The 24,393-nt window shown below is 48.2% G+C and overlaps 6 non-coding genes across 6 annotated transcripts; 5 read left to right on the plus strand and 1 right to left on the minus strand.

Moving 5' to 3' along the window:
- Positions 1 to 883: 883 nt before the first annotated feature.
- TRNAP-UGG (transfer RNA proline (anticodon UGG)) lies at positions 884 to 955 on the plus strand. The gene has a single exon. It is a non-coding gene; the product is annotated as a tRNA-Pro (tRNA).
- Positions 956 to 5,536: 4,581 nt separating this feature from the next.
- TRNAP-UGG (transfer RNA proline (anticodon UGG)) lies at positions 5,537 to 5,608 on the plus strand. The gene has a single exon. It is a non-coding gene; the product is annotated as a tRNA-Pro (tRNA).
- A 4,581-nt stretch (positions 5,609 to 10,189) lies between these two features.
- Positions 10,190 to 10,261, plus strand: TRNAP-UGG (transfer RNA proline (anticodon UGG)). The gene has a single exon. It is a non-coding gene; the product is annotated as a tRNA-Pro (tRNA).
- Positions 10,262 to 14,843: 4,582 nt separating this feature from the next.
- TRNAP-UGG (transfer RNA proline (anticodon UGG)) lies at positions 14,844 to 14,915 on the plus strand. Its single transcript has one exon. It is a non-coding gene; the product is annotated as a tRNA-Pro (tRNA).
- A 4,566-nt stretch (positions 14,916 to 19,481) lies between these two features.
- Positions 19,482 to 19,553, plus strand: TRNAP-UGG (transfer RNA proline (anticodon UGG)). The gene has a single exon. It is a non-coding gene; the product is annotated as a tRNA-Pro (tRNA).
- Positions 19,554 to 23,676: 4,123 nt separating this feature from the next.
- On the minus strand, positions 23,677 to 23,748 carry TRNAP-AGG (transfer RNA proline (anticodon AGG)). The gene has a single exon. It is a non-coding gene; the product is annotated as a tRNA-Pro (tRNA).
- Between the last annotated feature and the right edge of the window lie 645 nt (positions 23,749 to 24,393).

Raw genomic sequence — 24,393 nt, forward strand, 5'->3', positions numbered from 1 at the left:
AGATGGAGTTTGTGCCGTCATAGCGAAAATAAAAATTTCGTTTTGGACCCCGTTGCGAAAATCAATAGTTGGCACCCAAGAGCCCATGTAAAGAAATGTGTAATCAGAGCTCTATCTCCAAGGACCGGCTCGCTGCCCTTATTCCATTGAGCTCACCACATTAGGATTGCGATGTGTACATGCTCTGAGCAGCCCAAGTCCCTTATGCTGCACTCAATGGACTTGGAGCTGTGAAAGATTCCACTCCCATCTCAGCACCTTGCTCTATGTGGGTCTGCTTCTTGGTCAATTGGTATGATTGTTGCTTTGGGTGCGATAGGGTTGCGGCTTCAAATCCTAAACTGCTGTTGTTTTATTGTGATAGAAGATTTAAATCTTGTGTTTATTTCGTAATTGGAAAGAGTCAAAAAAGAAGTGAGGGCTCGTCCGGGATTTGAACCCGGGACCTCTCGCACCCTAAGCGAGAATCATACCCCTAGACCAACGAGCCACTGCACAGCTGCTGTGCATAATTTCATAAGACTCTCAGATCCACTTTTCCACAGACTGGAGCAGTATCCTCTTATTCATGTTTCAATCGCGCAGTGCAAGATGCTAGAGATCATGGAGAGGATCAGGCAGGGCGGGGCATCGTACAGAGTCAGAGTTGCTTTCAGCAAAATGACACCTCTTTTTTTCCAAACTGTGTACATAAATTAACAAAACGGGCAATGTCTTTCCACCTCTAAATTTAATAGGAGGGTGAACTGATATTAACGATCAGTTGTGATTGCAACACAAAACTCCCATTTAATATCATGCATAAATGAACAGTAAAATAGGAAGCAGTGCTGATGTGGCACGCCACAAGGCTGACTGCTCGCTCATGGCTATGCTCACAGCTGGCTCGTTGGTCTAGGGGTATGATTCTCGCTTTGGGTGCGAGAGGTCCCGGGTTCAAATCCCGGACGAGCCCCGTTTTGTTTTGGATACATTTAAACGCTCCTTTCGCACCCTGAGCAACAATCACAACCCAAGACCAAGAAGCCATCTATGAGCAGTGGCAAACTATCACCCAACTGCAGGAAGGATCGACTGAAAAGCGCTCATATTTTTTTCACATCAATATAGGAAGGGCAGTAAAAAACACACGCGAGAAAGATACACTGAAAAGGCGTCATATCAAAAACGAGAAGAAGAGCGTGTGAGTGGTCTAAAGACGTGGGGCTTGCAGGATTAAGCCACTCCAAAGATCACACGCAGTCTTGGTTGGACAGGGGCATGCAAACAAATTATGTAATAGTTGTTCCAAGCCCTCGAGGTCTGTGAGTGCCTCATTTGGGAGGGGAGGAATTCACCTGTGTGTGATTCTGACCCATTGTGTGCAGGTGAAAAAATACGGATCCAAGAACGGGAGGAGGGATAAACCTGCTCCAAGGGATTCCTATATAGCTCAGTGCGGAGGGATGAACCACTACACGAGAGATCCAAGGGATTCCTATACAGCTGGGCGGGGAGGGGTGGACCTGTACATTGGAGATCTGGTATAGTCCTATGGGATTCTTCAGGGAAGGATGAATATGGGAGAGACAAGGGATTCTTATACAGCTGGGCGGGCAGGGATAAGAGATCTTATGTTCATATAGTGCTCAGTGGAGAAGGATGAACGTGGGAGATCTGTGGGTTTCCTATACAGCTCGGTGGGCTGGGATGTACCTGTACATGGGAGATCTGCTATTTTCCTATTGGGCTCTGCAGGGAAGGATGGACATGGGTGATCCGTGGGATTCCGATACAGCTGGGAAGGGAGGGACGAACCTGTACATTGGAGATCTTATATTCCTATAGGGCTCTGCAGGGAGGATGAACATGGGAGATCCAAGGTATTCCTATCCACTTGGCAGGGAGAGTTGGACCTGTACATGAGAGATCTGTTATATTCATATAGGGGTCTGCAGGGAAGGATGGACATGGGTGATCCGTGGGATTCATATACGGGTGGGCAGGGAGGGATGGACCTGTACATGGGAGATGTGAAATATTCCTATGGGATTCTTCAGGGAAGGATGAATATGGGAGCGCCAAGGGATTCCTACACGGGTGGGCAGGGAGGGATGGACCTGTACATGGGAGATGTGTTATATTCCTATTCTGCAGGGAAGGATGGACGTGGGTGATCCGTGGGATTCCGATACAGCTGGGCATGGAGGGATGAACCTGTACATGGGAGATCTGGTATATTCCTATAGGGCTCTTCAGGGAAGGATGAATATGGGAGATCAAAGGGATTCCTAAGCAGCTGGGTGGGGAGGGGTGGGCCTGTACATGGGAGATCTATATATTCCTATAGGGCTCTTCAGGGAAGGATGAATATGGGCGATCCAAGGGATTCCTATGCAGGTGGGCGGGGAGGGATGGACATGCACATGAGAGATCTGTATATTCCTCTTCAGGGAAGGATGAATATGGGAGATCCAAGGGATCCCTTCACAGCTGGGTGGGGAGGGATGGACCTTTACAGGGGAGATCTGGTATATTCCTATAGGGCTCTTCAGGGAAGGATGAATATGGGAGATCCAAGGGATCCCTTCACAGCTGGGTGGGGAGGGATGGACCTTTACATGGGAGATCTGGCATATTCCTATAGGGCTCTTCAGGGAAGCCTGAAAATGGGAGACCCAAGGGATTCCTATGCAGCTGAGCGGGGAGGGGTGAACCTGTACATGGGGGATCTGTTATATTCCTAAAGGTCTCTGCTGGGAAGGATGAACATTGGGGATCTGTGAGATCCATGTAGGGCTCAGTGGGAAGTGAGGAATATGTTCAATCCTATGTGTGCTATTCCTATACAGCTGTGCTCGGAGGGATGAGCAGACACATAGATGTGAGGGATTTCTGTAGGGATGCACGGGGAGGGATGTACATGCTAATGTGTGCAAATTCCATTCAGCTCTAAATTGAGGGATGAACTTATAAACGGGAGATCTCTAGAAGAATGAACATATACATGGGAGATCTGTGGGATTCTCATGGGGGTGGGGGGAAATGATATATAGTAGATGTGGGGGATTCTTAAAGGGCTCTGCGGAGAGGGATGAACCTGCACAGGGAAGATTTATGGGGTTTGTATATTGGCTCATCGGGAAGGGATTAACCTGTTCCTGGGAGATATATGGGATGAGGCCTATATGGCTTCGCAGGGAGGGATAACCCTGCACATGGTGATCAATGGGATTCCTATACAGTTCTGCGTGGAGAGATGAGCCGATAAATGACAGATATCTGAGGTCCCTTTGCTACCTTTGCAGGGATGGAGGAAACGAAACACAGGAGATATGGGGGATTCCTCTAGGGCTCTGAGGGGAATGGTGAGCCTTTAAACTGAAGATCCTTGGCATTCCTATTGAGCACGACGGACGGGATGAACCTGGGCATTCCTATATGCAAGATTCCTATTGGGCTCCACGGGGAGGGGTGAATCGGCTCCTGTGAGATATATTGGATGATGCATATGCAGCTTTGCCGGAAGGGATGAACCTGTAATTGGGAGATTTGGGGGATTTCCATACTAGATTTGCAAGAAGGGAGGAAACGATACATGCGAGATATGAGGGATTTCTAGATGGCTTAGCTGGGAATGTTGAACCTGTACACTGGAGATCCTTGGGATTTCTATAGGGCCCTGCGCAAGGGATGAACCTGTGCATTCCTAAATATGCGATTCCTATACGGCTCTGCAGGGGGGGATGAACCTGTAGATGGGAAATCTGGGGGATTCCCACACTAGAAAACCTTCATCTGTGGGTATTGGGCTCTTGGTGGAAAAGCGTGGAATCTGCCACAACAAAAAAAAAAGGAAAGGGTCCCTGTCATGCGGATTGATACCTCTTAAGTACTAGGCCGAAGAAGAAGGCCGTTGAGGTAATGAAGGATTATCCAATGAGGAGATATAGTGAGGTCAACGTTCAGCCGCTAAACACTGGGGACAATTCCTAGCAAAACGTTTGACAGCAAAAGAAAAGTGTATTCTAAAAATGGGAAAACTCTCAACGAAGGTAGAGGAGGGTGGAGGGCAAGGCAGAGTGCATGAAGTTCTGGGGCATTTGTACCGTGTACCTATTCCCCCCTGCCGCTTACGCTGCTTTGCACGGACCAGGCAACCATTAAGGGCGCTTCAGGTATAGGCAACGAGTACATGGGGATAGAGGGCACACTTGCCCCTGTTCTCCTCAAACAATGGGGGGGCAGGAGTATTATGTTGCCCCGTGGAGTTTCTACAACCACAAACCATGAAATATAAAAGATTCAGTGACATGCTCTTCGATATCACTGGGCGAAGCAGGGCTTCTGGCTCCTCCCGTGCTGGGCTCGGACTTAATAAAGCTTAGTACACAGCTTGCAAAATTAGCAAGTGTTGCTCATTTCAAAGGGGGAAGGCTGCATCATTGTCCCCTTAGCCTTGATTGGGGAGGTGTGTGAGTGGGGGACCGGCTTAAGCGGTTTGCGGGCATGGGAGAGGTAGGGAATACTAAAGCAGAATGCTGCAGACACACCTCAGCAGGTTAGGCGACTGTTGCTGAGGGGTTATATTTAGACATGCCATGCCTGTAATGCTATGGCTTTCTTCCATTTACTGCTGCTACATGTGCTGTAAAATGTGTGCTTTGGCCCTGGAGATGGAATTTGTGCCGTCATAGCGAAAATAAAAATTTCGTTTTGGACCCTGTTGCGAAAATCAATAGTTGGCACCCAAGAGCCCATGTAAAGAAATGTGTAATCAGAGCTCTATCTCCAAGGACCGGCTCGCTGCCCTTATTCCATTGAGCTCACCACATTAGGATTGCGATGTGTAAATGCTCTGAGCAGACCCAGTCCCTTATGCTGCACTCAATGGACTTGGAGCTGTGAAAGATTCCACTCCCATCTCAGCACCTTGCTCTATGTGGGTCTGCTTCTTGGTCAATTGGTATGATTGTTGCTTTGGGTGCGATAGGGTTGCGGCTTCAAATCCTAAACTGCTGTTGTTTTATTGTGATAGAAGATTTAAATCTTGTGTTTATTTTGTATTTGGAAAGAGTCAAAAAAGAAGTGAGGGCTCGTCCGGGATTTGAACCCAGGACCTCTCGCACCCTAAGCGAGAATCATACCCCTAGACCAACGAGCCACTGCACAGCTGCTGTGCATAATTTCATAAGACTCTCAGATCCACTTTTCCACAGACTGGAGCAGTATCCTCTTATTCATGTTTCAATCGCGCAGTGCAAGATGCTAGAGATCATGGAGAGGATCAGGCAGGGCGGGGCATCGTACAGAGTCAGAGTTGCTTTCAGCAAAATGACACCTCTTTTTTTCAAAACTGTGTACATAAATTAACAAAACGGGCAATGTCTTTCCACCTCTAAATTTAATAGGAGGGTGAACTGATATTAACGATCAGTTGTGATTGCAACACAAAACTCCCATTTAATATCATGCATAAATGAACAGTAAAATAGGAAGCAGTGCTGATGTGGCACGCCACAAGGCTGACTGCTCGCTCATGGCTATGCTCACAGCTGGCTCGTTGGTCTAGGGGTATGATTCTCGCTTTGGGTGCGAGAGGTCCCGGGTTCAAATCCCGGACGAGCCCCGTTTTGTTTTGGATACATTTAAACGCTCCTTTCGCACCCTGAGCAACAATCACAACCCAAGACCAAGAAGCCATCTATGAGCAGTGGCAAACTATCACCCAACTGCAGGAAGGATCGACTGAAAAGCGCTCATATTTTTTTCACATCAATATAGGAAGGGCAGTAAAAAACACACGCGAGAAAGATACACTGAAAAGGCGTCATATCAAAAACGAGAAGAAGAGCGTGTGAGTGGTCTAAAGACGTGGGGCTTGCAGGATTAAGCCACTCCAAAGATCACACGCAGTCTTGGTTGGACAGGGGCATGCAAACAAATTATGTAATAGTTGTTCCAAGCCCTCGAGGTCTGTGAGTGCCTCATTTGGGAGGGGAGGAATTCACCTGTGTGTGATTCTGACCCATTGTGTGCAGGTGAAAAAATACGGATCCAAGAACGGGAGGAGGGATAAACCTGCTCCAAGGGATTCCTATATAGCTCAGTGCGGAGGGATGAACCACTACACGAGAGATCCAAGGGATTCCTATACAGCTGGGCGGGGAGGGGTGGACCTGTACATTGGAGATCTGGTATAGTCCTATGGGATTCTTCAGGGAAGGATGAATATGGGAGAGACAAGGGATTCTTATACAGCTGGGCGGGCAGGGATAAGAGATCTTATGTTCATATAGTGCTCAGTGGAGAAGGATGAACGTGGGAGATCTGTGGGTTTCCTATACAGCTCGGTGGGCTGGGATGTACCTGTACATGGGAGATCTGCTATTTTCCTATTGGGCTCTGCAGGGAAGGATGGACATGGGTGATCCGTGGGATTCCGATACAGCTGGGAAGGGAGGGACGAACCTGTACATTGGAGATCTTATATTCCTATAGGGCTCTGCAGGGAGGATGAACATGGGAGATCCAAGGTATTCCTATCCACTTGGCAGGGAGAGTTGGACCTGTACATGAGAGATCTGTTATATTCATATAGGGGTCTGCAGGGAAGGATGGACATGGGTGATCCGTGGGATTCATATACGGGTGGGCAGGGAGGGATGGACCTGTACATGGGAGATGTGAAATATTCCTATGGGATTCTTCAGGGAAGGATGAATATGGGAGCGCCAAGGGATTCCTACACGGGTGGGCAGGGAGGGATGGACCTGTACATGGGAGATGTGTTATATTCCTATTCTGCAGGGAAGGATGGACGTGGGTGATCCGTGGGATTCCGATACAGCTGGGCATGGAGGGATGAACCTGTACATGGGAGATCTGGTATATTCCTATAGGGCTCTTCAGGGAAGGATGAATATGGGAGATCAAAGGGATTCCTAAGCAGCTGGGTGGGGAGGGGTGGGCCTGTACATGGGAGATCTATATATTCCTATAGGGCTCTTCAGGGAAGGATGAATATGGGCGATCCAAGGGATTCCTATGCAGGTGGGCGGGGAGGGATGGACATGCACATGAGAGATCTGTATATTCCTCTTCAGGGAAGGATGAATATGGGAGATCCAAGGGATCCCTTCACAGCTGGGTGGGGAGGGATGGACCTTTACAGGGGAGATCTGGTATATTCCTATAGGGCTCTTCAGGGAAGGATGAATATGGGAGATCCAAGGGATCCCTTCACAGCTGGGTGGGGAGGGATGGACCTTTACATGGGAGATCTGGCATATTCCTATAGGGCTCTTCAGGGAAGCCTGAAAATGGGAGACCCAAGGGATTCCTATGCAGCTGAGCGGGGAGGGGTGAACCTGTACATGGGGGATCTGTTATATTCCTAAAGGTCTCTGCTGGGAAGGATGAACATTGGGGATCTGTGAGATCCATGTAGGGCTCAGTGGGAAGTGAGGAATATGTTCAATCCTATGTGTGCTATTCCTATACGGCTGTGCTCGGAGGGATGAGCAGACACATAGATGTGAGGGATTTCTGTAGGGATGCACGGGGAGGGATGTACATGCTAATGTGTGCAAATTCCATTCAGCTCTAAATTGAGGGATGAACTTATAAACGGGAGATCTCTAGAAGAATGAACATATACATGGGAGATCTGTGGGATTCTCATGGGGGTGGGGGGAAATGATATATAGTAGATGTGGGGGATTCTTAAAGGGCTCTGCGGAGAGGGATGAACCTGCACAGGGAAGATTTATGGGGTTTGTATATTGGCTCATCGGGAAGGGATTAACCTGTTCCTGGGAGATATATGGGATGAGGCCTATATGGCTTCGCAGGGAGGGATAACCCTGCACATGGTGATCAATGGGATTCCTATACAGTTCTGCGTGGAGAGATGAGCCGATAAATGACAGATATCTGAGGTCCCTTTGCTACCTTTGCAGGGATGGAGGAAACGAAACACAGGAGATATGGGGGATTCCTCTAGGGCTCTGAGGGGAATGGTGAGCCTTTAAACTGAAGATCCTTGGCATTCCTATTGAGCACGACGGACGGGATGAACCTGGGCATTCCTATATGCAAGATTCCTATTGGGCTCCACGGGGAGGGGTGAATCGGCTCCTGTGAGATATATTGGATGATGCATATGCAGCTTTGCCGGAAGGGATGAACCTGTAATTGGGAGATTTGGGGGATTTCCATACTAGATTTGCAAGAAGGGAGGAAACGATACATGCGAGATATGAGGGATTTCTAGATGGCTTAGCTGGGAATGTTGAACCTGTACACTGGAGATCCTTGGGATTTCTATAGGGCCCTGCGCAAGGGATGAACCTGTGCATTCCTAAATATGCGATTCCTATACGGCTCTGCAGGGGGGGATGAACCTGTAGATGGGAAATCTGGGGGATTCCCACACTAGAAAACCTTCATCTGTGGGTATTGGGCTCTTGGTGGAAAAGCGTGGAATCTGCCACAACAAAAAAAAAAGGAAAGGGTCCCTGTCATGCGGATTGATACCTCTTAAGTACTAGGCCGAAGAAGAAGGCCGTTGAGGTAATGAAGGATTATCCAATGAGGAGATATAGTGAGGTCAACGTTCAGCCGCTAAACACTGGGGACAATTCCTAGCAAAACGTTTGACAGCAAAAGAAAAGTGTATTCTAAAAATGGGAAAACTCTCAACGAAGGTAGAGGAGGGTGGAGGGCAAGGCAGAGTGCATGAAGTTCTGGGGCATTTGTACCGTGTACCTATTCCCCTCTGCCGCTTACGCTGCTTTGCACGGACCAGGCAACCATTAAGGGCGCTTCAGGTATAGGCAACGAGTACATGGGGATAGAGGGCACACTTGCCCCTGTTCTCCTCAAACAATGGGGGGGCAGGAGTATTATGTTGCCCCGTGGAGTTTCTACAACCACAAACCATGAAATATAAAAGATTCAGTGACATGCTCTTCGATATCACTGGGCGAAGCAGGGCTTCTGGCTCCTCCCGTGCTGGGCTCGGACTTAATAAAGCTTAGTACACAGCTTGCAAAATTAGCAAGTGTTGCTCATTTCAAAGGGGGAAGGCTGCATCATTGTCCCCTTAGCCTTGATTGGGGAGGTGTGTGAGTGGGGGACCGGCTTAAGCGGTTTGCGGGCATGGGAGAGGTAGGGAATACTAAAGCAGAATGCTGCAGACACACCTCAGCAGGTTAGGCGACTGTTGCTGAGGGGTTATATTTAGACATGCCATGCCTGTAATGCTATGGCTTTCTTCCATTTACTGCTGCTACATGTGCTGTAAAATGTGTGCTTTGGCCCTGGAGATGGAATTTGTGCCGTCATAGCGAAAATAAAAATTTCGTTTTGGACCCTGTTGCGAAAATCAATAGTTGGCACCCAAGAGCCCATGTAAAGAAATGTGTAATCAGAGCTCTATCTCCAAGGACCGGCTCGCTGCCCTTATTCCATTGAGCTCACCACATTAGGATTGCGATGTGTAAATGCTCTGAGCAGACCCAGTCCCTTATGCTGCACTCAATGGACTTGGAGCTGTGAAAGATTCCACTCCCATCTCAGCACCTTGCTCTATGTGGGTCTGCTTCTTGGTCAATTGGTATGATTGTTGCTTTGGGTGCGATAGGGTTGCGGCTTCAAATCCTAAACTGCTGTTGTTTTATTGTGATAGAAGATTTAAATCTTGTGTTTATTTCGTATTTGGAAAGAGTCAAAAAAGAAGTGAGGGCTCGTCCGGGATTTGAACCCGGGACCTCTCGCACCCTAAGCGAGAATCATACCCCTAGACCAACGAGCCACTGCACAGCTGCTGTGCATAATTTCATAAGACTCTCAGATCCACTTTTCCACAGACTGGAGCAGTATCCTCTTATTCATGTTTCAATCGCGCAGTGCAAGATGCTAGAGATCATGGAGAGGATCAGGCAGGGAGGGGCATCGAACAGAATCAGAGTTGCTTTCAGCAAAATGACACCTCTTTTTTTCAAAACTGTGTACATAAATTAACAAAACGGGCAATGTCTTTCCACCTCTAAATTTAATAGGAGGGTGAACTGATATTAACGATCAGTTGTGATTGCAACACAAAACTCCCATTTAATATCATGCATAAATGAACAGTAAAATAGGAAGCAGTGCTGATGTGGCACGCCACAAGGCTGACTGCTCGCTCATGGCTCTGCTCACAGCTGGCTCGTTGGTCTAGGGGTATGATTCTCGCTTTGGGTGCGAGAGGTCCCGGGTTCAAATCCCGGACGAGCCCCGTTTTGTTTTGGATACATTTAAACGCTCCTTTCGCACCCTGAGCAACAATCACAACCCAAGACCAAGAAGCCATCTATGAGCAGTGGCAAACTATCACCCAACTGCAGGAAGGATCGACTGAAAAGCGCTCATATTTTATTTACATCAATAGAGGAAGGGCAGTAAAAAACACACGCGAGAAAGATACACTGAAAAGGCGTCATATCAAAAACAAGAAGAAGAGCGTGTGAGTGGTCTAAAGACGTGGGGCTTGCAGGATTAAGCCACTCCAAAGATCACACGCAGTCTTGGTTGGACAGGGGCATGCAAACAAATTATGTAATAGTTGTTCCAAGCCCTCGAGGTCTGTGAGTGCCTCATTTGGGAGGGGAGGAATTCACCTGTGTGTGATTCTGACCCATTGTGTGCAGGTGAAAAAATACGGATCCAAGAACGGGAGGAGGGATAAACCTGCTCCAAGGGATTCCTATATAGCTCAGTGCGGAGGGATGAACCACTACACGAGAGATCCAAGGGATTCCTATACAGCTGGGCGGGGAGGGGTGGACCTGTACATTGGAGATCTGGTATAGTCCTATGGGATTCTTCAGGGAAGGATGAATATGGGAGAGACAAGGGATTCTTATACAGCTGGGCGGGCAGGGATAAGAGATCTTATGTTCATATAGTGCTCAGTGGAGAAGGATGAACATGGGAGATCTGTGGGTTTCCTATACAGCTCGGTGGGCTGGGATGTACCTGTACATGGGAGATCTGCTATTTTCCTATTGGGCTCTGCAGGGAAGGATGGACATGGGTGATCCGTGGGATTCCGATACAGCTGGGAAGGGAGGGACGAACCTGTACATTGGAGATCTTATATTCCTAAAGGGCTCTGCAGGGAGGGATGAACATGGGAGATCCAAGGTATTCCTATCCACTTGGCAGGGAGAGTTGGACCTGTACATGAGAGATCTGGTATATTCATATAGGGGTCTGCAGGGAAGGATGGACATGGGTGATCCGTGGGATTCATATACGGGTGGGCAGGGAGGGATGGACCTGTACATGGGAGATGTGAAATATTCCTATGGGATTCTTCAGGGAAGGATGAATATGGGAGCGCCAAGGGATTCCTACACGGGTGGGCAGGGAGGGATGGACCTGTACATGGGAGATGTGTTATATTCCTATTCTGCAGGGAAGGATGGACGTGGGTGATCCGTGGGATTCCGATACAGCTGGGCATGGAGGGATGAACCTGTACATGGGAGATCTGGTATATTCCTATAGGGCTCTTCAGGGAAGGATGAATATGGGAGATCAAAGGGATTCCTAAGCAGCTGGGTGGGGAGGGGTGGGCCTGTACATGGGAGATCTATATATTCCTATAGGGCTCTTCAGGGAAGGATGAATATGGGCGATCCAAGGGATTCCTATGCAGGTGGGCGGGGAGGGATGGACATGCACATGAGAGATCTGTATATTCCTCTTCAGGGAAGGATGAATATGGGAGATCCAAGGGATCCCTTCACAGCTGGGTGGGGAGGGATGGACCTTTACAGGGGAGATCTGGTATATTCCTATAGGGCTCTTCAGGGAAGGATGAATATGGGAGATCCAAGGGATCCCTTCACAGCTGGGTGGGGAGGGCTGGACCTTTACATGGGAGATCTGGCATATTCCTATAGGGCTCTTCAGGGAAGCCTGAAAATGGGAGACCCAAGGGATTCCTATGCAGCTGAGCGGGGAGGGGTGAACCTGTACATGGGGGATCTGTTATATTCCTAAAGGTCTCTGCTGGGAAGGATGAACATTGGGGATCTGTGAGATCCATGTAGGGCTCAGTGGGAAGTGAGGAATATGTTCAATCCTATGTGTGCTATTCCTATACGGCTGTGCTCGGAGGGATGAGCAGACACATAGATGTGAGGGATTTCTGTAGGGATGCACGGGGAGGGATGTACATGCTAATGTGTGCAAATTCCATTCAGCTCTAAATTGAGGGATGAACTTATAAACGGGAGATCTCTAGAAGAATGAACATATACATGGGAGATCTGTGGGATTCTCATGGGGGTGGGGGGAAATGATATATAGTAGATGTGGGGGATTCTTAAAGGGCTCTGCGGAGAGGGATGAACCTGCACAGGGAAGATTTATGGGGTTTGTATATTGGCTCATCGGGAAGGGATTAACCTGTTCCTGGGAGATATATGGGATGAGGCCTATATGGCTTCGCAGGGAGGGATAACCCTGCACATGGTGATCAATGGGATTCCTATACAGTTCTGTGTGGAGAGATGAGCCGATAAATGACAGATATCTGAGGTCCCTTTGCTACCTTTGCAGGGATGGAGGAAACGAAACACAGGAGATATGGGGGATTCCTCTAGGGCTCTGAGGGGAATGGTGAGCCTTTAAACTGAAGATCCTTGGCATTCCTATTGAGCACGACGGACGGGATGAACCTGGGCATTCCTATATGCAAGATTCCTATTGGGCTCCACGGGGAGGGGTGAATCGGCTCCTGTGAGATATATTGGATGATGCATATGAAGCTTTGCCGGAAGGGATGAACCTGTAATTGGGAGATTTGGGGGATTTCCATACTAGATTTGCAAGAAGGGAGGAAACGATACATGCGAGATATGAGGGATTTCTAGATGGCTTAGCTGGGAATGTTGAACCTGTACACTGGAGATCCTTGGGATTTCTATTGGGCCCTGCGCAAGGGATGAACCTGTGCATTCCTAAATATGCGATTCCTATACGGCTCTGCAGGGGGGGATGAACCTGTAGATGGGAAATCTGGGGGATTCCCACACTAGAAAACCTTCATCTGTGGGTATTGGGCTCTTGGTGGAAAAGCGTGGAATCTGCAACAACAAAAAAAAAAGGAAAGGGTCCCTGTCATGCGGATTGATACCTCTTAAGTACTAGGCCGAAGAAGAAGGCCGTTGAGGTAATGAAGGATTATCCAATGAGGAGATATAGTGAGGTCAACGTTCAGCCGCTAAACACTGGGGACAATTCCTAGCAAAACGTTTGACAGCAAAAGAAAAGTGTATTCTAAAAATGGGAAAACTCTCAACGAAGGTAGAGGAGGGAGGAGGGCAAGGCAGAATGCATGAAGTTCTGGGGCATTTGTACCGTGTACCTATTCCCCGCTGCCGCTTACGCTGCTTTGCACGGACCAGGCAACCATTAAGGGCGCTTCAGGTATAGGCAATGAGTACATGGGGATAGAGGGCACACTTGCCCCTGTTCTCCTCAAACAATGGGGGGGCAGGAGTATTATGTTGCCCCGTGGAGTTTCTACAACCACAAACCATGAAATATAAAATATTCAGTGACATGCTCTTCGATATCACTGGGCGAAGCAGGGCTTCTGGCTCCTCCCGTGCTGGGCTCGGACTTAATAAAGCTTAGTACACAGCTTGCAAAATTAGCAAGTGTTGCTCATTTCAAAGAGGGAAGGCTGCATCATTGTCCCCTTAGCCTTGATTGGGGAGGTGTGTGAGCGGGGGACCGGCTTAAGCGGTTTGCGGGCATGGGAGAGGTAGGGAATACTAAAGCAGAATGCTGCAGACACACCTCAGCAGGTTAGGTGACTGTTGCTGAGGGGTTATATTTAGACATGCCATGCCTGTAATGCTATGGCTTTCTTCCATTTACTGCTGCTACATGTGCTGTAAAATGTGTGCTTTGGCCCTGGAGATGGAGTTTGTGCCGTCATAGCGAAAATAAAAATTTCGTTTTGGACCCCGTTGCGAAAATCAATAGTTGGCACCCAAGAGCCCATGTAAAGAAATGTGTAATCAGAGCTCTATCTCCAAGGACCGGCTCGCTGCCCTTATTCCATTGAGCTCACCACATTAGGATTGCGATGTGTACATGCTCTGAGCAGCCCAAGTCCCTTATGCTGCACTCAATGGACTTGGAGCTGTGAAAGATTCCACTCCCATCTCAGCACCTTGCTCTATGTGGGTCTGCTTCTTGGTCAATTGGTATGATTGTTGCTTTGGGTGCGATAGGGTTGCGGCTTCAAATCCTAAACTGCTGTTGTTTTATTGTGATAGAAGATTTAAATCTTGTGTTTATTTCGTAATTGGAAAGAGTCAAAAAAGAAGTGAGGGCTCGTCCGGGATTTGAACCAGGGACCTCTCGCACCCTAAGCGAGAATCATACCCCTAGACCAACGAGCCACTGCACAGCTGCTGTGCATAATTTCATAAGACTCTCAGATCCACTTTTCCACAGACTGGAGCAGTATCCTCTTATTCATGTTTCAATCGCGCAGTGCAAGATGCTAGAGATCATGGAGAGGATCAGGCAGGGAGGGGCATCGTACAGAGTCAGAGTTGCTTTCAGCAAAATGACACCTCTTTTTTTCCAAACTGTGTACATAAATTAACAAAACGGGCAATGTCTTTCCACCTCTAAATTTAATAGGAGGGTGAACTGATATTAACGATCAGTTGTGATTGCAACACAAAACTCCCATTTAATATCATGCATAAATGAACAGTAAAATAGGAAGCAGTGCTGATGTGGCACGCCACAAGGCTGACTGCTCGCTCATGGCTCTTCTCACAGCTGGCTCGTTGGTCTAGGGGTATGATTCTCGCTTTGGGTGCGAGAGGTCCCGGGTTCAAATCCCGGACGAGCCCCGTTTTGTTTTGGATACATTTAAACGCTCCTTTCGCACCCTGAGCAACAATCACAACCCAAGACCAAGAAGCCATCTATGAGCAGTGGCAAACTATCACCCAACTGCAGGAAGGATCGACTGAAAAGCGCTCATATTTTTTTCACATCAATAGAGGAAGGGCAGTAAAAAACACACGCGAGAAAGATACACTGAAAAGGCGTCATATCAAAAACAAGAAGAAGAGCGTGTGAGTGGTCTAAAGACGTGGGGCTTGCAGGATTAAGCCACTCCAAAGATCACACGCAGTCTTGGTTGGACAGGGGCATGCAAACCAATTATGTAATAGTTGTTCCAAGCCCTCGAGGTCTGTGAGTGCCTCATTTGGGAGGGGAGGAATTCACCTGTGTGTGATTCTGACCCATTGTGTGCAGGTGAAAAAATACGGATCCAAGAACGGGAGGAGGGATAAACCTGCTCCAAGGGATTCCTATATAGCTCAGTGCGGAGGGATGAACCACTACATGAGAGATCCAAGGGATTCCTATACAGCTGGGCGGGGAGGGGTGGACCTGTACATTGGAGATCTGGTATAGTCCTATGGGATTCTTCAGGGAAGGATGAATATGGGAGATACAAGGGATTCTTATACAGCTGGGCGGGCAGGGATAAGAGATCTTATGTTCATATAGTGCTCAGTGGAGAAGGATGAACATGGGAGATCTGTGGGTTTCCTATACAGCTCGGTGGGCTGGGATGTACCTGTACATGGGAGATCTGCTATTTTCCTATTGGGCTCTGCAGGGAAGGATGGACATGGGTGATCCGTGGGATTCCGATACAGCTGGGAAGGGAGGGACGAACCAGTACATTGGAGATGTTATATTCCTATAGGGCTCTGCAGGGAGGGATGAACATGGGAGATCCAAGGGATTCCTATCCACTTGGCAGGGAGAGTTGGACCTGTACATGAGAGATCTGTTATATTCATATAGGGGTCTGCAGGGAAGGATGGACATGGGTTATCCGTGGGATTCATATACGGGTGGGCAGGGAGGGATGGACCTGTACATGGGAGATCTGAAATATTCCTATGGGATTCTTCAGGGAAGGATGAATATGGGAGCGCCAAGGGATTCCTACACGGGTGGGCAGGGAGGGATGGACCTGTACATGGGAGATGTGTTATATTCCTATTCTGCAGGGAAGGATGGACGTGGGTGATCCGTGGGATTCCGATACAGCTGGGCATGGTGGGATGAACCTGTACATGGGAGATCTGGTATATTCCTATAGGGCTCTTCAGGGAAGGATGAATATGGGAGATCAAAGGGATTCCTAAGCAGCTGGGTGGGGAGGGGTGGGCCTGTACATGGGAGATCTATATATTCCTATAGGGCTCTTCAGGGAAGGATGAATATGGGCGATCCAAGGGATTCCTATGCGGGTGGGCGGGGAGGGATGGACATGCACATGAGAGATCTGTATATTCCTCTTCAGGGAAGGATGAATATGGGAGATCCAAGGGATCCCTTCACAGCTGGGTGGGGAGGGATGGACCTTTACAGGGGAGATCTGGTATATTCCTATAGGGCTCTTCAGGGAAGGATGAATATGGGAGATCCAAGGGATCCCTTCACAGCTGGGTGGGGAGGGATGGACCTTTACATGGGAGATCTGGCATATTCCTATAGGGCTCTTCAGGGAAGCCTGAAAATGGGAGACCCAAGGGATTCCTATGCAGCTGAGCAGGGAGGGGTGAACCTGTACATGGGGGATCTGTTATATTCCTAAAGGTCTCTGCTGGGAAGGATGAACATTGGGGATCTGTGAGATCCATGTAGGGCTCAGTGGGAAGTGTGGAATATGTTCAATCCTATGTGTGCTATTCCTATACGGCTGTGCTCGGAGGGATGAGCAGACACATAGATGTGAGGGATTTCTGTAGGGATGCACGGGGAGGGATGTACATGCTAATGTGTGCAAATTCCATTCAGCTCTAAATTGAGGGATGAACTTATAAACGGGAGATCTCTAGAAGAATGAACATATACATGGGAGATCTGTGGGATTCTCATGGGGGTGGGGGGAAATGATATATAGTAGATGTGGGGGATTCTTAAAGGGCTCTGCGGAGAGGGATGAACCTGCACAGGGAAGATTTATGGGGTTTGTATATTGGCTCATCGGGAAGGGATTAACCTGTTCCTGGGAGATATATGGGATGAGGCCTATATGGCTTCGCAGGGAGGGATAACCCTGCACATGGTGATCAATGGGATTCCTATACAGTTCTGTGTGGAGAGATGAGCCGAGAAATGACAGATATCTGAGGTCCCTTTGCTACCTTTGCAGGGATGGAGGAAACGAAACACAGGAGATATGGGGGATTCCTCTAGGGCTCTGAGGGGAATGGTGAGCCTTTAAACTGAAGATCCTTGGCATTCCTATTGAGCACGACGGACGGGATGAACCTGGGCATTCCTATATGCAAGATTCCTATTGGGCTCCACGGGGAGGGGTGAATCGGCTCCTGTGAGATATATTGGATGATGCATATGCAGCTTTGCCGGAAGGGATGAACCTGTAATTGGGAGATTTGGGGGATTTCCATACTAGATTTGCAAGAAGGGAGGAAACGATACATGCGAGATATGAGGGATTTCTAGATGGCTTAGCTGGGAATGTTGAACCTGTACACTGGAGATCCTTGGGATTTCTATAGGGCCCTGCGCAAGGGATTAACCTGTGCATTCCTAAATATGCGATTCCTATACGGCTCTGCAGGGGGGGATGAACCTGTAGATGGGAAATCTGGGGGATTCCCACACTAGAAAACCTTCATCTGTGGGTATTGGGCTCTTGGTGGAAAAGCGTGGAATCTGCCACAACAAAAAAAAAAAGGAAAGGGTCCCTGTCATGCGGATTGATACCTCTTAAGTACTAGGCCGAAGAAGAAGGCCGTTGAGGTAATGAAGGATTATCCAATGAGGAGATATTGTGAGGTCAACGTTCAGCCGCTAAACACTAGGGACACTTCCTAGCAAAACGTTTGACAGCAAAAGAAAAGTGTATTCTAAAAATGGGAAAACTCTCAACGAAGGTAGAGGAGGGTGGAGGGCAAGGCAGAGTGCATGAAGTTCTGGGGCATTTGTACCGTGTACCTATTCCCCCCTGCCGCTTACGCTGCTTTGCACGGACCAGGCAACCATTAAGGGCGCTTCAGGTATAGGCAACGAGTACATGAGGATAGAGGGCACACTTGCCCCTGTTCTCCTCAAACAATGGGGGGGCAGGAGTATTATGTTGCCCCGTGGAGTTTCTACAACCACAAACCATGAAATATAAAAGATTCAGTGACATGCTCTTCGATATCACTGGGCGAAGCAGGGCTTCTGGCTCCTCCCGTGCTGGGCTCGGACTTAATAAAGCTTAGTACACAGCTTGCAAAATTAGCAAGTGTTGCTCATTTCAAAGAGGGAAGGCTGCATCATTGTCCCCTTAGCCTTGATTGGGGAGGTGTGTGAGTGGGGGACCGGCTTAAGCGGTTTGCGGGCATGGGAGAGGTAGGGAATACTAAAGCAGAATGCTGCAGACACACCTCAGCAGGTTAGGCGACTGTTGCTGAGGGGTTATATTTAGACATGCCATGCCTGTAATGCTATGGCTTTCTTCCATTTACTGCTGCTACATGTGCTGTAAAATGTGTGCTTTGGCCCTGGAGATGGAGTTTGTGCCGTCATAGCGAAAATAAAAATTTCGTTTTGGACCCCGTTGCGAAAATCAATAGTTGGCACCCAAGAGCCCATGTACAGAAATGTGTAATCAGAGCTCTATCTCCAAGGACCGGCTCGCTGCCCTTATTCCATTGAGCTCACCACATTAGGATTGCGATGTGTACATGCTCTGAGCAGCCCCAGTCCCTTATGCTGCACTCAATGGACTTGGAGCTGTGAAAGATTCCACTCCCATCTCAGCACCTTGCTCTATGTTGGTCTGCTTCTTGGTCAATTGGTATGATTGTTGCTTTGGGTGCGATAGGGTTGCGGCTTCAAATCCTAAACTGCTGTTGTTTTATTGTGATAGAAGATTTAAATCTTGTGTTTATTTCGTATTTGGAAAGAGTCAAAAAAGAAGTGAGGGCTCGGGACCTCTCGCACCCTAAGCGAGAATCATACCCCTAGACCAACGAGCCACTGCACAGCTGCTGTGCATAATTTCATAAGACTCTCAGATCCACTTTTCCACAGACTGGAGCAGTATCCTCTTATTCATGTTTCAATCGCGCAGTGCAAGATGCTAGAGATCATGGAGAGGATCAGGCAGGGAGGGGCATCGTACAGAGTCAGAGTTGCTTTCAGCAAAATGACACCTCTTTTTTTCAAAACTGTGTACATAAATTAACAAAACGGGCAATGTCTTTCCACCTCTAAATTTAATAGGAGGGTGAACTGAAATTAACGATCAGTTGTGATTGCAACACAAAACTCCCATTTAATATCATGCATAAATGAACAGTAGAATAGGAAGCAGTGCTGATGTGGCACTCCACAAGGCTGACTGCTCGCTCATGGCTCTGCTCACAGCTGGCTCGTTGGTCTAGGGGTATGATTCTCGCTTTGGGTGCGAGAGGTCCCGGGTTCATATCCCGGACGAGCCCCGTTTTGTTTTGGATACATTTAAACGCTCCTTTCGCACCCTGAGCAACAATCACAACCCAAGACCAAGAAGCCATCTATGAGCAGTGGCAAACTATCACCCAACTGCAGGAAGGATCGACTGAAAAGCGCTCATATTTTTTTCACATCAATAGAGGAAGGGCAGTAAAAAACACACGCGAGAAAGATACACTGAAAAGACGTCATATCAAAAACAAGAAGAAGAGCGTGTGAGTGGTCTAAAGACGTGGGGCTTGCAGGATTAAGCCACTACAAAGATCACACGCAGTCTTGGTTGGACAGGGGCATGCAAACAAATTATGTAATAGTTGTTCCAAGCCCTCGAGGTCTGTGAGTGCCTCATTTGGGAGGGGAGGAATCCACCTGTGTGTGATTCTGACCCATTGTGTGCAGGTGAAAAAATACGGATCCAAGAACGGGAGGAGGGATAAACCTGCTCCAAGGGATTCCTATATAGCTCAGTGCGGAGGGATGAACCACTACACGAGAGATCCAAGGGATTCCTATACAGCTGGGCGGGGAGGGGTGGACCTGTACATTGGAGATCTGGTATAGTCCTATGGGATTCTTCAGGGAAGGATGAATATGGGAGAGACAAGGGATTCTTATACAGCTGGGCGGGCAGGGATAAGAGATCTTATGTTCATATAGTGCTCAGTGGAGAAGGATGAACATGGGAGATCTGTGGGTTTCCTATACAGCTCGGTGGGCTGGGATGTACCTGTACATGGGAGATCTGCTATTTTCCTATTGGGCTCTGCAGGAAAGGATGGATATGGGTGATCCGTGGGATTCCGATACAGCTGGGAAGGGAGGGACGAACCTGTACATTGGAGATCTTATATTCCTATAGGGCTCTGCAGGGAGGGATGAACATGGGAGATCCAAGGTATTCCTATCCACTTGGCAGGGAGAGTTGGACCTGTACATGAGAGATCTGTTATATTCATATAGGGGTCTGCAGGGAAGGATGGACATGGGTGATCCGTGGGATTCATATACGGGTGGGCAGGGAGGGATGGACCTGTACATGGGAGATGTGAAATATTCCTATGGGATTCTTCAGGGAAGGATGAATATGGGAGCGCCAAGGGATTCCTACACGGGTGGGCAGGGAGGGATGGACCTGTACATGGGAGATGTGTTATATTCCTATTCTGCAGGGAAGGATGGACGTGGGTGATCCGTGGGATTCCGATACAGCTGGGCATGGAGGGATGAACCTGTACATGGGAGATCTGGTATATTCCTATAGGGCTCTTCAGGGAAGGATGAATATGGGAGATCAAAGGGATTCCTAAGCAGCTGGGTGGGGAGGGGTGGGCCTGTACATGGGAGATCTATATATTCCTATAGGGCTCTTCAGGGAAGGATGAATATGGGCGATCCAAGGGATTCCTATGCAGGTGGGCGGTGAGGGATGGACATGCACATGAGAGATCTGTATATTCCTCTTCAGGGAAGGATGAATATGGGAGATCCAAGGGATCCCTTCACAGCTGGGTGGGGAGGGATGGACCTTTACAGGGGAGATCTGGTATATTCCTATAGGGCTCTTCAGGGAAGGATGAATATGGGAGATCCAAGGGATCCCTTCACAGCTGGGTGGGGAGGGCTGGACCTTTACATGGGAGATCTGGCATATTCCTATAGGGCTCTTCAGGGAAGCCTGAAAATGGGAGACCCAAGGGATTCCTATGCAGCTGAGCGGGGAGGGGTGAACCTGTACATGGGGGAACTGTTATATTCCTAAAGGTCTCTGCTGGGAAGGATGAACATTGGGGATCTGTGAGATCCATGTAGGGCTCAGTGGGAAGTGAGGAATATGTTCAATCCTATGTGTGCTATTCCTATACGGCTGTGCTCGGAGGGATGAGCAGACACATAGATGTGAGGGATTTCTGTAGGGATGCACGGGGAGGGATGTACATGCTAATGTGTGCAAATTCCATTCAGCTCTAAATTGAGGGATGAACTTATAAACGGGAGATCTCTAGAAGAATGAACATATACATGGGAGATCTGTGGGATTCTCATGGGGGTGGGGGGAAATGATATATAGTAGATGTGGGGGATTCTTAAAGGGCTCTGCGGAGAGGGATGAACCTGCACAGGGAAGATTTATGGGGTTTGTATATTGGCTCATCGGGAAGGGATTAACCTGTTCCTGGGAGATATATGGGATGAGGCCTATATGGCTTCGCAGGGAGGGATAACCCTGCACATGGTGATCAATGGGATTCCTATACAGTTCTGTGTGGAGAGATGAGCCGATAAATGACAGATATCTGAGGTCCCTTTGCTACCTTTGCAGGGATGGAGGAAACGAAACACAGGAGATATGGGGGATTCCTCTAGGGCTCTGAGGGGAATGGTGAGCCTTTAAACTGAAGATCCTTGGCATTCCTATTGAGCACGACGGACGGGATGAACCTGGGCATTCCTATATGCAAGATTCCTATTGGGCTCCACGGGGAGGGGTGAATCGGCTCCTGTGAGATATATTGGATGATGCATATGCAGCTTTGCCGGAAGGGATGAACCTGTAATTGGGATATTTGGGGGATTTCCATACTAGATTTGCAAGAAGGGAGGAAACGATACATGCGAGATATGAGGGATTTCTAGATGGCTTAGCTGGGAATGTTGAACCTGTACACTGGAGATCCTTGGGATTTCTATAGGGCCCTGCGCAAGGGATGAACCTGTGCATTCCTAAATATGCGATTCCTATACGGCTCTGCAGGGGGGGATGAACCTGTAGATGGGAAATCTGGGGGATTCCCACACTAGAAAACCTTCATCTGTGGGTATTGGGCTCTTGGTGGAAAAGCGTGGAATCTGCAACAACAAAAAAAAAAGGAAAGGGTCCCTGTCATGCGGATTGATACCTCTTAAGTACTAGGCCGAAGAAGAAGGCCGTTGAGGTAATGAAGGATTATCCAATGAGGAGATATAGTGAGGTCAACGTTCAGCCGCTAAACACTGGGGACAATTCCTAGCAAAACGTTTGACAGCAAAAGAAAAGTGTATTCTAAAAATGGGAAAACTCTCAACGAAGGTAGAGGAGGGAGGAGGGCAAGGCAGAGTGCATGAAGTTCTGGGGCATTTGTACCGTGTACCTATTCCCCCCTGCCACTTACGCTGCTTTGCACGGACCAGGCAACCATTAAGGGCGCTTCAGGTATAGGCAACGAGTACATGGGGATAGAGGGCACACTTGCCCCTGTTCTCCTCAAACAATGGGGGGGCAGGAGTATTATGTTGCCCCGTGGAGTTTCTACAACCACAAACCATGAAATATAAAAGATTCAGTGACATGCTCTTCGATATCACTGGGCGAAGCAGGGCTTCTGGCTCCTCCCGTGCTGGGCTCGGACTTAATAAAGCTTAGTACACAGCTTGCAAAATTAGCAAGTGTTGCTCATTTCAAAGAGGGAAGGCTGCATCATTGTCCCCTTAGCCTTGATTGGGGAGGAGTGTGAGTGGGGGACCGGCTTAAGCGGTTTGCGGGCATGGGAGAGGTAGGGAATACTAAAGCAGAATGCTGCAGACACACCTCAGCAGGTTAGGCGACTGTTGCTGAGGGGTTATATTTAGACATGCCATGCCTGTAATGCTATGGCTTTCTTCCATTTACTGCTGCTACATGTGCTGTAAAATGTGTAATTTGGCCCTGGAGATGGAATTTGTGCCGTCATAGCGAAAATAAAAATTTCGTTTTGGACCCCATTGCGAAAATCAATAGTTGGCACCCAAGAGCCCATGTACAGAAATGTGTAATCAGAGCTCTATCTCCAAGGACCGGCTCGCTGCCCTTATTCCATTGAGCTCACCACATTAGGATTGCGATGTGTACATGCTCTGAGCAGCCCCAGCCCCAGTCCCTTATGCTGCACTCAATGGACTTGGAGCTGTGAAAGATTCCACTCCCATCTCAGCACCTTGCTCTATGTGGGTCTGCTTCTTGGTCAATTGGTATGATTGTTGCTTTGGGTGCGATAGGGTTGCGGCTTCAAATCCTAAACTGCTGTTGTTTTATTGTGATAGAAGATTTAAATCTTGTGTTTATTTCGTATTTGGAAAGAGTCAAAAAAGAAGTGAGGGCTCGTCCGGGATTTGAACCCGGGACCTCTCGCACCCTAAGCGAGAATCATACCCCTAGACCAACGAGCCACTGCGCAGCTGCTGTGCATAATTTCATAAGACTCTCAGATCCACTTTTCCACAGACTGGAGCAGTATCCTCTTATTCATGTTTCAATCGCGCAGTGCAAGATGCTAGAGATCATGGAGAGGATCAGGCAGGGAGGGGCATCGTACAGAGTCAGAGTTGCTTTCAGCAAAATGACACCTCTTTTTTTCAAAACTGTGTACATAAATTAACAAAACGGGCAATGTCTTTCCACCTCTAAATTTAATAGGAGGGTGAACTGATATTAACGATCAGTTGTGATTGCAACACAAAACTCCCATTTAATATCATGCATAAATGAACAGTAAACTAGGAAGCAGTGCTGATGTGGCACGCCACAAGGCTGACTGCTCGCTCATGGCTTTGCTCACAGCTGGCTCGTTGGTCTAGGGGTATGATTCTCGCTTTCCCGGGTTCAAATCCCGGACGAGCCCCGTTTTGTTTTGGATACATTTAAACGCTCCTTTCGCACCCTGAGCAACAATCACAACCCAAGACCAAGAAGCCATCTATGAGCAGTGGCAAACTATCACCCAACTGCAGGAAGGATCGACTGAAAAGCGCTCATATTTTTTTCACATCAATAGAGGAAGGGCAGTAAAAAACACACGCGAGAAAGATACACTG

This window comes from Ambystoma mexicanum, chromosome 12 (genome assembly GCF_040938575.1).
Source record: "Ambystoma mexicanum isolate Mex_15411 chromosome 12, UKY_AmexF1_1, whole genome shotgun sequence".
NCBI lineage: Eukaryota > Metazoa > Chordata > Amphibia > Caudata > Ambystomatidae > Ambystoma > Ambystoma mexicanum.